Raw genomic sequence first — 13,416 nt, 5'->3', positions numbered from 1 at the left:
ACGTTTCTGAGATTATGAACATTACCGTTTATCTTGATTTTAGACCAATATTTAGCTCTTACTTTACTCAATGTATCGTATGAGCCACGCCATGAGAAAACCAACATAATGCTTTTGCGACCAGCATGGTTCCTGACCAGACTGCGTCCGCGCAGTCTAGTCAGGATCCATGCTGTTCGCTTTCAAACCCTATTTCAATTAGGTAAACCGTTAGGAACAAGATGGATCTTGACAAGACTGCGCGGACGCTGGTCGCAAATGCAGGCTGGTCTGGAGCCATGCTGGTTGCATAACACTTTACTGGTTTTATCATGGCACGACTCATATATAATCTCCTACACATTCTATGCTAAACCTGATGAAAACGAAAAGGTTGAAAAAGGTCATCCCCGCTTATCGACGAGTTGTGTTAAAAATAGCAAAATTGAGAACATCAATTAACTATAATTAATTGCATGTTTTTGTATTTCTATCGTCTATATTCATGTCAACGGAACATTGATAACCGCAATGTCATGTATATTCTGGTCTACTTAGTTACCGGCATGCCATATAATTCATAAAAGTTTTCATTATCAACACTTGACTTATCACTCTCATGTCTTCTAAAGCTTTGCATATTTTATGAGCATACAACTGAACTCTTCAAGCATACGTGTTTTGTGATGTTATTTGCAACCATCATAATAACAGTGTCGATGTAACTCATTGCAGACTTGGAGCGGTCTTCTGCGCATACCCGAAAGTGATTATCAGTTGTCACGCACGGCAAAAATATGCATATTTTTGCATGTCCACATGCATTTAGTGTACAATATGCATAAAATACTGACTAAAGGTTAGGGTTAGTATCACCATGGTTACAAAATATATACTTAAGATATTTTCGTTCAGATTTAGTTAATCCGGTATGTACCGGAGCCTGTAATTTATACCGGCGCTCCAAGTCTGCACTGAGTTACATTCATAACAGTGTTTATGACAAAAAGTGGTGTTTATCGCAATATTTACAACAATTGCTTACAATCAGAATTCCCTCATACGCTTGGCTAGACACAGGTGCTGAAAATACCAGCCATCCTACACATCAGCGCTAAGGAAATGCACTTTATATTTTAACATTGTTTATGTTGAATTCTTTCATGTATAATACTCAGGTCTTTTTATTTAGCGGAACATTAGTTACCGGAATGGCATATGATGCATATCATTCATAAAAAGCATTCATTATCAACACTTGACTTGTCACTCTCGTGTCTTTAATGGCTTTGCATATTTTATGAGAATACAATCATGGCTTACGTGTGTTGTGATATTATTTGCGACCTTCATAGTAACAGTGTAAGATACGGTAAATGGCACTAAAGTGGTATTTATCACAGTGTCATTAACTAACAACAAATGCTTATTGTTGGTTATTTTTTATACATATTCTGTACAATAATGTTACAAATGTGCTCCATATCTGACAAAATATTTATTTTTGTGTAAATTCTTATATTACAGTGCCTTAGTACGGCCTGTATATTCTAATTACTATACTTCATTGAACTGCAAAATAATATTGTACACAAATTTGAAAACTGTATAAATAATTTCTATCTTCGGTGATGAATGTTAATTGATTGTAACAGTTAATCTTAAAGACTTTAATTTTCTACATTCTGTTCTGCCTAGAAATGTTATAACACTCTACAGGACATCATATTTTTTTATTCCGAATGACATATCTCGTCCAAATACTGTACATTGTCCAAATACTGTACATTATATATAAAACGAATTGAAATTGAAAATTGAAAATAGAACTTTCTATTTTAGTTTTTTAGGTTAATAAGTTAGATCATGCGAAACAAATGCTTTGTTTTTTGTATGTATGTGTGTGTATTTCTTTTGTTGTTGTTGTTATTGTTGTTTTTAAATAAACGGGCCATATCTTATGGTTCCAAAGAGAAAAACAAAACAATAACAAATGCTTACAAATAGAATTTCCCCAAAGCGTGGCCGAACACAGGTGCTGAAATATCTGTCATCCTTCACATCAGTGTTAAAGTATTAACACCGAATTTTAACATGCACGTTATTTTCACATAATACATGCAAATCTGCACCGCTCCCGCAACATATCTATCACACATACATAGTTGCAATGTAAACGAAAAATATCATGTTAAATTCTGAGGAATAAGACAATTAAATGTAAATGCATTTTAAAAAAATATCTTGCATTTGAATAAGGTAGCCTGTCCGTGCAAATGTCTGCAAGTATGTACCTTCGTCTTCGTGTACTTACCTAGTAAATTGTTCCTGCCAGGTAAGCAGATACTCTAGAACTCTATTGGCATGCTTCTCCACGGTACTACAGATGACATCATCTGTTGGTCTGTTCCGATTGGTCTAAATATATCGCCCCTGTGAATATATCTCCCTACCATATCACGCCACAAAGCGTAGTGTGATATGTGAAGCAGGCCATGAGTGTTGCAATATGAAGCGCAGATTATCTTCGTACGTGGTTTGAATAAAATTAAATATGGATATGAATATTTGATTTATCGTCTTTATATATTCGTAAGGTGTCACATTTTACTGATTCATAAGCAGCAAAAGTTGAAACAAACTTTCACTTTAAGTCGGCGATGTTAATCCGCTCACTGCGGTACTATAACGATCATAACTTAAATTTCATTGCATCGTAATCAAATACCAGCTCGAATCCTCGCCCTTTCTTTTCTATCAAATGAAATGCATTTGAGTCGCAGAAAAGAGGTCTACATCTGGCTGAAAATTTCAGAAAATGTTTCAGACGGGTGGTTTAATACGATTATAATTTCATACGAAAGTAAAGCGATGCATCTGATCAAAAATTAATTTGTCCTACGCGTTTTACCAATGTGGGGGTGTTGCCATTTACTTTGGGCAATATTTCTGACTATTGACTGGCCAGCGATCCGTACATTTGTAAGTGTTTTATCGCATGAAATTCGAAATAAATTTTCATTATTTTGTTTCGTCAGATACGACTTAAATACAGGACAGTATACTGTTGAACTTTAGACTAGTCAATGTATCGGTGGATTAAAAAAAAAGAAGATAATTATGTTATAAAATGTATCCTTACACGAGATTGAAAAGGGTCCCCTTCATATATGAGACCAAGAGTCAAAAAATATTTGATCCATTTAACGTGATTTATCGCAAATTGTTTTCCATCCTCTCTAATATTGCATTGCTTTGAGAGTAAACTCGAATAAAAACTACAAGTTTAACTACAAAAGAAAGAGTCATGATTACAACTGATACACAGTACGTTTATTTTCTCAGGATAATTTGTTCTACAGTTTCAACATTTTTTCACCAATATTGCAGCCTATACAGAGATATTGCACGAAGCTATTAGAGTTAACAGTGTACTTGGTATGAGACTCTCATTACGATCATTTGTATATCACAAACAGTGCGTAACATTCGCACATGGGATATCATGCGATCTTAAATTATTAGTTAGGTACGAGCAGCATTTTGCTCTCGTATGAATATGCATAATTTATAATCACTTTAATAGTCAGAACAGAACAGAACAGAACAGAACATACCTTTATTAACTCGAAACTTGTAAAACCGTTATGCGTATAAGAGATACATATAATTTATTCAATTCAACATGACATGGAAATATATTCAGTAAACCGGTAGATGGGATAATATTCGCTTTACTCAGAGAACTAGCTCGTTATGTAATAATATGGATGTAGCGGGTGAATTTCACTATTTTTCAAAGTACACACATTTCTAAGAAGACATAAAAGGTACTTGAACATGTACAATATTTAAACTAGGCCAAATGTTCTTAAATATAAAGTTATTTTTAACAACAAATTATACATACCAATAACCAAAACTTTGTAAATTTCTAATAATCTTATTGACACATGTTGAACTAAGATATTAAAAGTATGAAGTGTCTGTTTACATAAAATAGTATTATGTATGTATATATAATTAATCAGGTACTGTATTTATGTCACTCTTAAATTCTATTAGGTCGGTTTTGTCCCTCCTTGTCAATTTGCTCTACTTTTTATTGTTTAAGTAATTAGCTGCTTTGCCTCTAGCATGAGTAATCAATTTTACACATGCTTGTCTTATAAACAATTTACTAGACACTAGTGCCAATCCTTTTTCTCCCTCACCGAATTTACTATTCCTATCCTTAATCTAGTAGGTGTTTTATTGTGTATTCCCTTTTCATAATGCCCAGGAAACAATAAACTCACCTCTTAGAATTACGAATATGTACGAATAATCCTATGAACAATACAAAACATGTATAGCCTTGAATCACACGATATCTCTGGCACTCATGTCACTGAAGAACAAATTTTGATACAGAAACTCAAAGTCAAAACTTTAAGTTTAATTCTATACAACTTTAAGAAGTATAGCTTTTTCTCGAAATTAGAATTCGGTCAAAGTATAGGTTGTTTCAAAGATTATCATTAGTTTCGGGATAATTACAGAAACATTCTCCATCCACTTCATCTTCCTGTTACTTGTACTATTACCGTTTATTTACATTATATATTGTAATTTAATCACATGATTTTTCTGGTATGCAAAACTACAACTATGATAATACTGTACATATTGTTATTACATGCATTTTGTACATTCATGCTTTTGGCATTCATGTCATGTTGAAATGAATAAATTATGCATACTCGAACACCTGTTACAAATTTCGAATTAATAAATAATTGTGTATGTTCTGTTCTGTTCTGTTCGAAATAATCAAATGACTGAATGAACAAAACCAAAATGAAGTGGATTATTTACTTGTCCGGAAACTTGTTTGTTCAACTTACTGGTTCTTAGACAAATTTCATATAATTCTTCTCACTACGACGGTGTTGTCCCTTAGAGATGGCGGTGGTGTGCGGTTTATATTGAAATGCACTATTTTGTATATGAATAGGTTATCATGGCGTCATTAAACCCAAATATACTGTTTGACACTCTGATGCATTTTCAGTAGCTATTAATTCAAACAGATTGATTTATTTTGCAGAACCCATTTCTTTGAAACCCTTGAATAGCAGTTACATTCGAAAAAACGGCAGTAACCTTTGTTCATTCTGTTTGCCTTATCATCATATTGACAGGAAGTGAGATGTAGGTGTAATCAATAGCTTACCAAAAAATAAGCCAAACATGAAAATCAGAATCCAGCTGATAATGAACACATTATAAGAGCTTTCGTTTTAAAACTGTTATATATATATAAAGAAACTTAGGTGTATTTTGCAATTTTTGTTTTCCAATTTGTGTTGTTAAATGTATATCACTCGATTTGCAATATATATCACCTAGTTTTCGTACATGTCTACAACCAGACTGATACATATTTTTCTAAGTGTTTGTTTAATCATTTACATAATTGATACAGATTTTTTGTGAATGCACGTAATTTCGTGAATTTTCATAAATATAGAAAGTAAACAATATTTGCTTAATCATCTGCTGAAAAGTCACGAACATCAAATGCAAATTGTTAAGTATGTGTTGTACTTTGCAATTTTTGTTTTCCAATTTGTATTGTTAAATGTATATCACTCGATTTGCAATATATATCACCTAGTTTTCGTACATGTCTACAACCAGACTGATACATATTTTTCTAAGTGTTTGTTTAATCATTTACATAATTGATACAGATTTTTTGTGAATGCACGTAATTTCGTGAATTTTCATAAATATAGAAAGTAAACAATATTTGCTTAATCATCCGCTGAAAAGTCACGAACATCAAATGCAAATTGTTAAGTATGTGTTGTACTTTAAAAAGTAGTCCGATCCTCTTTCATCATCAACGCTGCCCATTTATTGCAAAAGGTACCCGTATCCATTCTGAAACAAAAATGGAAAGAATAATCACAATATAATCAACCAGTTCTACATGCAGCTCCAATGCAGGTCCCTCTTCCAGTTACTTTTCGCTGTAATAATATATTTGTACATTCGATTGTTAGGTTTTTGTCTTCCTATATAATTATATTTTGGTTGCATTCTATGCTCCCAAAGGATCTTCAGATTTGAATTTTAATTTTACAACCTGTTTACGAATAAAATAGGCAACATCCAGAATTTTAGCTATATCTTACCTTGCACTACTTGCCTGGACTGTAATGTTTGAATGGAGCCATTACTATTGGACTGGTGTCCTTGTTATTTTTTTTGTACAGTAAAATCATTTAATTTCGTGGGCATGAAATTTCGTGGTTTTGGATAAAACAGCAATTTCGTGGGAATATGAATTCGTGGATTTCAACTTTTGAACATAGAATGAATGGGAGTTTTACTTTTTCGTTGAGATTAAATTTCGCAGATTGACTCAGCTATGAAATCCACGAAAATAAGTTCCCACAAATATTAATGATTTAACATTAATTACGAACACGACAGAAGCCACCATTTTATAGTAAGCAATAAGAGTTTCAAAAAGTTGAACGGAAAAAAATGCATTTCACTTGTAACCAGTTCTGTTATTTGTATACATGAGTTAAAATGTAAACAATAGAACGTCAATTTCTATAAACTGATCAAAATTCGTATATGATTCAAGCACAAACCCTATTTAAAGTGCATATAATGCTATGTTTAGAAAGTACATTTATTTACTGCAAGACTCATTTTTAACAAATCAAAGGGTTACAAAATTGTATATTAAGTTTCTTACCAAAGATTAGGTATGTAACAATGTCATTATTGCATGACTTGCTGGCAATTAAAGTGATTTATCCATGGTCCGAAGGATATAGGGCAATGACTATTGTTTATATATAATTTATTTTAGGTCGACTGTAAAGCAAATTCTACAACTTTTATCAATCTTTCTGCACACTTCATTCCTGATGGAATCCATCGCCACGCGGGTACGAGAGAAGAGGCCAATTTCCCTTTTAATGCTGAGCGTCAAGCAAGGGAGCTACTGGTACCATTTTTCACGTCTTTGGTATGACGCGGCCGGGGATAGAACCCATGACCTCCCGCACTCTTAGCGGACGCTCTACCACAAGGCTATCGAGGCGGTTAATTAATTAATTTGACTATTGACCGGCATCTGTTATTTCATGATATTGGAAATATATTTTCTTAAGTTTTTTCTCATAGTTTTCATCTAGAACACAGCAAAAATTACTGTTGAACTAAAGATCAGTCAATAGGAGAAACTATGGACTAGCGATTTATATGAGGCCAAGTAACAAATTGAACTATTACCTCTGGCACTGGAGGGCCACAGTTAGGAGGGATGTATATAAGCCTTGGATCATAAGGAAAATATAGGTTTAGCGCACAAAGGTGGGCTTGCATTCGTGTTGGCTGGCCAGCTGTTACGTTGTAATATCCTGAAATATTCCACATTAAACTGTTGTTTAATCCATCTGTAATAATTGCTAATAAACCTGAAATTATACTGGCAAAATCAATGAAATAAAATCGAAGTTTTCTCTATTTCAAAGCAGTGAAATAATCAGTTTTTCTCGCTGGTACGCAACTACAGTCGATTGCGAAAGAATATGAATTATAAATAGTCAAAAACTCCTTGCAAAGTGTACTTCATTAAAAATGTAGATATATATATATATATTAAAACTAAACGAAAGTATACACTTTATCGTAATAAAACTTTCATCGAACTATTTGACAACTTTTCAACTCAGATATTGTAACGTCACGACACTGAGAGGCCATGACGCAATACAGGTGACGTTGCGCGTGTTAAACGGATAGCATTTATTTAAAACAATTAGAAATTATCTAATGAATAGACACTTTTTATACCATATGTTAGATTGAAATATATGTCACATATGAACAACATAATTTATATTTTCATTGGCTACAATTTATAAATCTTACAGGAATATATTGACGCGCCTAAAGCACAAACCAACATCATACAGACAACATCGTTAACATTATATTGATCACCCCTATAGCACAAATCCAATTACATACAGATTCTTTACAATTTATTGACGCGCTATACACAAGCAATCATACAGGATCGTTACACATTCTTAGCTGTTTACTGAGATAACATAGACTCATCTGCGGTAAAGGTAACTCCACACGCGGCGCTGTCTTTTGCGGTATATATCTTATCTGTGTCTAAGTTTTTAAATTGCACCTGAAAGGTAAACACTAGCAATGTTAAATTTACACTATGCCATGTGTTTAGAACAATGTCTTGTATCAAATCGTCACAGAGAAATATACGTTGCCGGGTCGACACAGCGTACCGTAACCACAGATGCAAGGTAATTGATTCGATGAGATGATTACAATTTGCATCCAGGAGTTAAAACAGTAAAGATGATTAATAATGGAAACTGTTTGGAGTGATAATTGTCACTTTAAATTAAGTAAAGTATAAAGTAATGTTTCTTACAGTTCTGTACATTCTGAGCAACTCCACCTGATAAACCCTGGTATCGCATTCAACAGTACCATTGTCCTTGGCCTTAAATGCTATAGCTACAAAAAATGTATAAATTTACGATGTTTGATAATGCCTGAAATAAGCGAACATTTTAAATACATCCGACGCCCATCTTTCGATAAAATGTTCTTTCTTTGAATTTAATTCATACAAGGGTGGACGGATAGCTCAGTGGTTTCCACACTGGCCTTCCAATCCTGAGGTCGGGAATTCGATCCCCGGCAGGTACTCGGGAATTTTCAGAAACGCTTTTCAGTGTTTCCCACCCAACTAGAGGTGTACTAGTCAGGAACCCAGGCAATCTTTGCGTGTATCAGTGCTATACATTGGGCACGTTAAAGAACCAGGCTGTCTATTCGCAACGAGCTAGGCTAAATTAGCCGGACAAGCCTTATCTGATTTCTGATCGCTCTGTCGTGGGGGCTTTGTCTCACTCTGTCCCTCTGGTCAGATCGCTCTGTGTCTGTACTAGTAGAGTATGAATTATGCGCCCTGCATGTGTGGCTGCATTTGAACTATGTAAAGCGCCATTGAACGTGAAATTGATCATGAAAAGGGCGCTATATAAATATGGTATAATAATGATAACAATAATTTAAAGACTATCCATATAAAAAATATTCAACTTCGCGAAATAGTAATAAAGTAACCAATGCTATGTTCATAATTAAATGACATGCACTAACAGTGATGTGTTGCAAAAAAGAAAACGTCAATGCTTTACTAGTAGTACACATTATTTTGTGTTTAGTTACAAAAACAACACCGCGTAGTGTGTAATGTATAGTACTGTTAAAACACATAATGTAATACATTCTATGTTTAAATAACCTGTGTGTAGTAGTTATTCACACTTTCAAATTAGTGTGAAACCCAATATGCGATATATTACAGACAAAATGTTAAAACTTTAGAACTGTTCATGCTCATTGAAATACTAGAAAGAAACTAATATAAAACGGAAAACCAAATCAAGGTAAAAATAAATATTTAATTCCTTGCAATGTTTTCAAGAACAAATATATAAAAAATATATAAAAATACATTCGTACCAAAATCAGCCTTGCAGAACAAGTCCTTTTCACTTTGAGGAATACACGAGCATGCTGTGACGGAACTTATAACGCCGGCTAGAACAAGCAATGCTAAACCCACTGATTTGGACATCTGTAAACAAACAAGGGGAGCAAGTTATAAATTCCTTGATAGTTTAATGACCGTGATGAAAGAATGTGACATGTTTGTAAGGTACGCTTTAGGAGAGTTCCCATTTTGGAATCAGAATAAAGTGCATACGCAGGGCTTTTCTAACGTTTAAAGTGTACATTTAACATTGTATAACAAAGATAAACTTGGGGACGGTTACCATGGTTTCAAAGAAGATGTTTTGCTGTTGAATGAAATGAGACAGTAGGTTGTTTTCTACCAGTTTCAGGAAATATAATGCAATCACTTCAATAAAATGTTGTAAGCTGACATTTTTCTAACAAAAAAAAAAACTGATTGTAATAATTTTATCGCACTAAAAAGAGAGGTGTTGTTGATGATAAAGGAATATTTTATTTTCGCTTCCCATCGCAAATAGATATCCTTTTTCTTGGAAAATATCTTAAGCGGATACTGATATTATTTTATAATTAAAAACATATCCGGGCTCATATAATAGGTCGCCCAACATGAGATAAACAAAATTGCCGCGATCTCGGTTTGAGTGAGACTGTACATGAACGGTAGATAAAATGCAAGCTACCGTCTATGACCTCTAGCCTTAGGCTGAGCCAAACGCAACATGCATATGTTCACAGAACCAAAATGTAAGCAAAAAAAAAAACACACGCAGGCGTATTCATACGGCGATGTATATGGAACCTTTAAAAGACAAATTACCGTATGATATTTCTCGTAAGGAAACTACCTTACAATCTCACATTTTGACAACACTAAAACTGTCCTAAAATTGTCATCTGCTTAACAGACGCACGCTTTGGTTGTTGTTATCTTTTTGCTTGAAATAGGTTATATGCTTCTACAGATAATTTACTCAACATCCTAACACGACCAGCGAATAACCTACATACATATAGAGCAAAATCTATCTCGGGTTATTCTGCAAAAAAACAATCGCGTGTAATGACGTCATCTGATCCAGGTGCTTAGCATGATCTTAGAAAGTAGTTACCATTTTTTTCTAATACTGTTGATATTAGTATGTCGTGGTAGAATAGAAATAACAAGTTCCCAAGTGTGATTCATCGTAGAATATCCCTAGGTTTACGTTCTTATGTGAAACAATATATCACTCAGGCCTACGGCCTTATTGATATATTTTTATGCTTTAGAACCATAAACACGGGAAATTCTACGATAAACCACACTTGGACATTTATTATTTCTTAACTATCACATGAATACTTTTTTCTGGTTTTCATGTTTCACATTCCGAATTCCTGACGCATGGCGACTTCCTTGAATCTAAAGGCGGGGTAGCACGACAAGGTATCGTTCCAAAAATAACCTTAAGTAGGTGTGAGTACCTGGAATCCTTAAATGTAAACCCGAGCTGTGTCCCAAACAAAAAGAAAAAGAAATTCAAAGCAAGTCATAGAAATGTAAAAAAAATCCTAACAAATAGATATACGAGGCACTCACAATTAACATGATTAAAATTAAACATTAAACGCCCTGTAAAACTAAGAAATGCCAGTTTGGTCTGTGCTTTGTCCAAACTCCAGCTCACAACGTGTTTTGACTTCATAAAGTTTTCATCCAGTAAATATCATTTATAAGTAGAAAAATAACAAAATCAAGTAAAATGACGTCAGAAACATGGTGTTACATTTTACCGCACTATTACTATTTTGACAAACAAATAAATACATGGATGTTCGTTCCTACCAATAGCAATTTAATAAAATGAAACAATGTCGCCTTGACCAATACAGCCTTCTGGTTAACATACTTCCTTAATACATACTTGTTCCATCTCCCGATTAAGATAGAATGGTACCGGAAAAGTCATTATTTTCCATATTTCATATCGGGTGCTTGACGGTATTTAACCTTCATCTTGCTGGCGGCAAGTGACTCTGCCTTTGCGATCTGTGCAGATCAAGATCAGCTTGCACATCAGATCACATCTGCACTTTTCGCTATTCAATCACTAAGTTTTTAGTGATCACTCCTTTGAATAGTAAATGGTACTGCCAAAACTGAATGATGGACCAGTAAATAATTTAGCATGCCGCCAAGGTAATGGCTAATGTGTCGTTGAAATAGTTTTGCTGGAGAACTCGTGCAAAGCTAATAACCTAAATATACACAGACATATGAACACATATGATGTCTCTTAAATGATATCTTTTAACTTGTAATAGTACAAATGTTGAGTTCAGCTAAAATATATTTAATCTACCGTCCATGAATTGGTCAATTCGAGACTGCAACATTGTCATTTTTGTCGTGCTTTTTTTTTCTACAATTGTATAATATTATGTTTCCGTCTAACTGATATTTTTTGTTTGCCAAACATGAATGAAGTTCAATTATGATAATTTTGATTGTCAGTTTAAATAATCTAAATGACATTTAATCAAATGAAAACTTTTCCTGTAAATAAAATATCACAAGTCTTCGTCTAACAGAATAAAGATGTGGTAAGTCGAAACTGAAAAATTATATTGATATTTTTATGTAAAATTAGATTTAAACATGATCTATTTTACTGTAATATTTGTTAAGATATCACACTGAATCTAATAGACTAAAACAAACACGTGATGCCTACTAGCTTAAATCATTTTAATGAAAACTGTGCACTTACCATCTTCTGTCAAAGTTGTTCGTTACCACGATTCAATGCGAAACATAAAATTCAAGTCTCTACGCTGGAAATGATCAGCTGTGTGCAGGATGCTCATGAGATGGAGTAATAAGTAGGGTTCTTTAATTAGATGCAAATTTTATGCCTTTCTGTCAGCTATATGATTTATACACACAACGCTGTCATTAAATGTCCGAAAAGCAAACATTTCAAATTAAACTTAAACACATTTCTTAGACTATAAAATTTAGTGTCTAATATATCACGGTCCTCCCTAGCTAAGGCACGTTCATTTCTCATTAGAATGTATTGATCGTGCACTTGTAGCAATTAATGTTTATAAAGATATTATAATGCACACGTCTATTTGCTAAACAAATGGCAAATTTGATTGTTTTACGAAACTGTACTTTAAAACTGCTATTTTATATCAGGCTATTTTGCATTATGTACGACTTACGATATTTCCCGTTTTACTTAAATACGAATTTCTTACACTCAATGCTGTAAAAGATGGATTATTTTGACTTGCTCGTTGTCGGCCGGCCGGTCTTTGGGTTCATTGTGTCGGTCAGTAGGTCAAAGGTCAAGGTCATAGTGACTCTTGTGTCATTATTTCCGTAAGCTGTCTACGTGGCTATAGGAACAATAGAGAGAACAAAAGAGAAGCACTACAGATATCCATATGTAGGAATGCCCGTCTGTCCGTCCGTCATGATTCGTGACCGAAGCATAACTTATTAAGCATTCAAGGTGACTTCAAACTTGGGGTGTAGGTACGTGGTGAATAGACGATGTCCATGAACTAGGGTGGAAAGTCTTAAGTTATTCATATATGTTTTTTTTCATTTACACCCACCCCAATCTACATTACACCCACGCCCCTGACTCGGAGCCCACCCTCCATTCCACCACACACTCCAAAGAAGATTGTTTTTATTTAGATTTTTGCCCTTTAGACCTTTACTATTCTGTCACCAACCCCTCCTCCTTGAATACCAATACTAGTTGTATATGGTCTTATTTTGATCCGAGCGAGGTTCGAATCATCTATTTTACTTGGCCTTCCGCTGCTTAAAATCTATACACTCGG

General features: G+C 34.0%; 2 long non-coding RNA genes across 2 annotated transcripts; both read right to left on the bottom strand.

The window, feature by feature from the left end:
* Positions 1 to 3,290: 3,290 nt before the first annotated feature.
* Positions 3,291 to 7,414, bottom strand: LOC128550941 (uncharacterized). The gene is made up of 2 exons (XR_008368575.1): positions 7,279 to 7,414; positions 3,291 to 5,907 (listed from the first exon to the last, which is right to left on the bottom strand). It is a non-coding gene; the product is annotated as an uncharacterized LOC128550941 (long non-coding RNA).
* A 676-nt stretch (positions 7,415 to 8,090) lies between these two features.
* Positions 8,091 to 12,468, bottom strand: LOC123542334 (uncharacterized). Its single transcript, XR_008368574.1, has 4 exons — positions 12,324 to 12,468; positions 9,556 to 9,670; positions 8,453 to 8,538; positions 8,091 to 8,191 (listed from the first exon to the last, which is right to left on the bottom strand). It is a non-coding gene; the product is annotated as an uncharacterized LOC123542334 (long non-coding RNA).
* Between the last annotated feature and the right edge of the window lie 948 nt (positions 12,469 to 13,416).

Source organism: Mercenaria mercenaria, chromosome 19, assembly GCF_021730395.1.
Source record: "Mercenaria mercenaria strain notata chromosome 19, MADL_Memer_1, whole genome shotgun sequence".
NCBI classification, from domain to species: Eukaryota; Metazoa; Mollusca; class Bivalvia; order Venerida; family Veneridae; genus Mercenaria; species Mercenaria mercenaria.
This window is presented reverse-complemented; position numbering and strand designations above follow the sequence as displayed.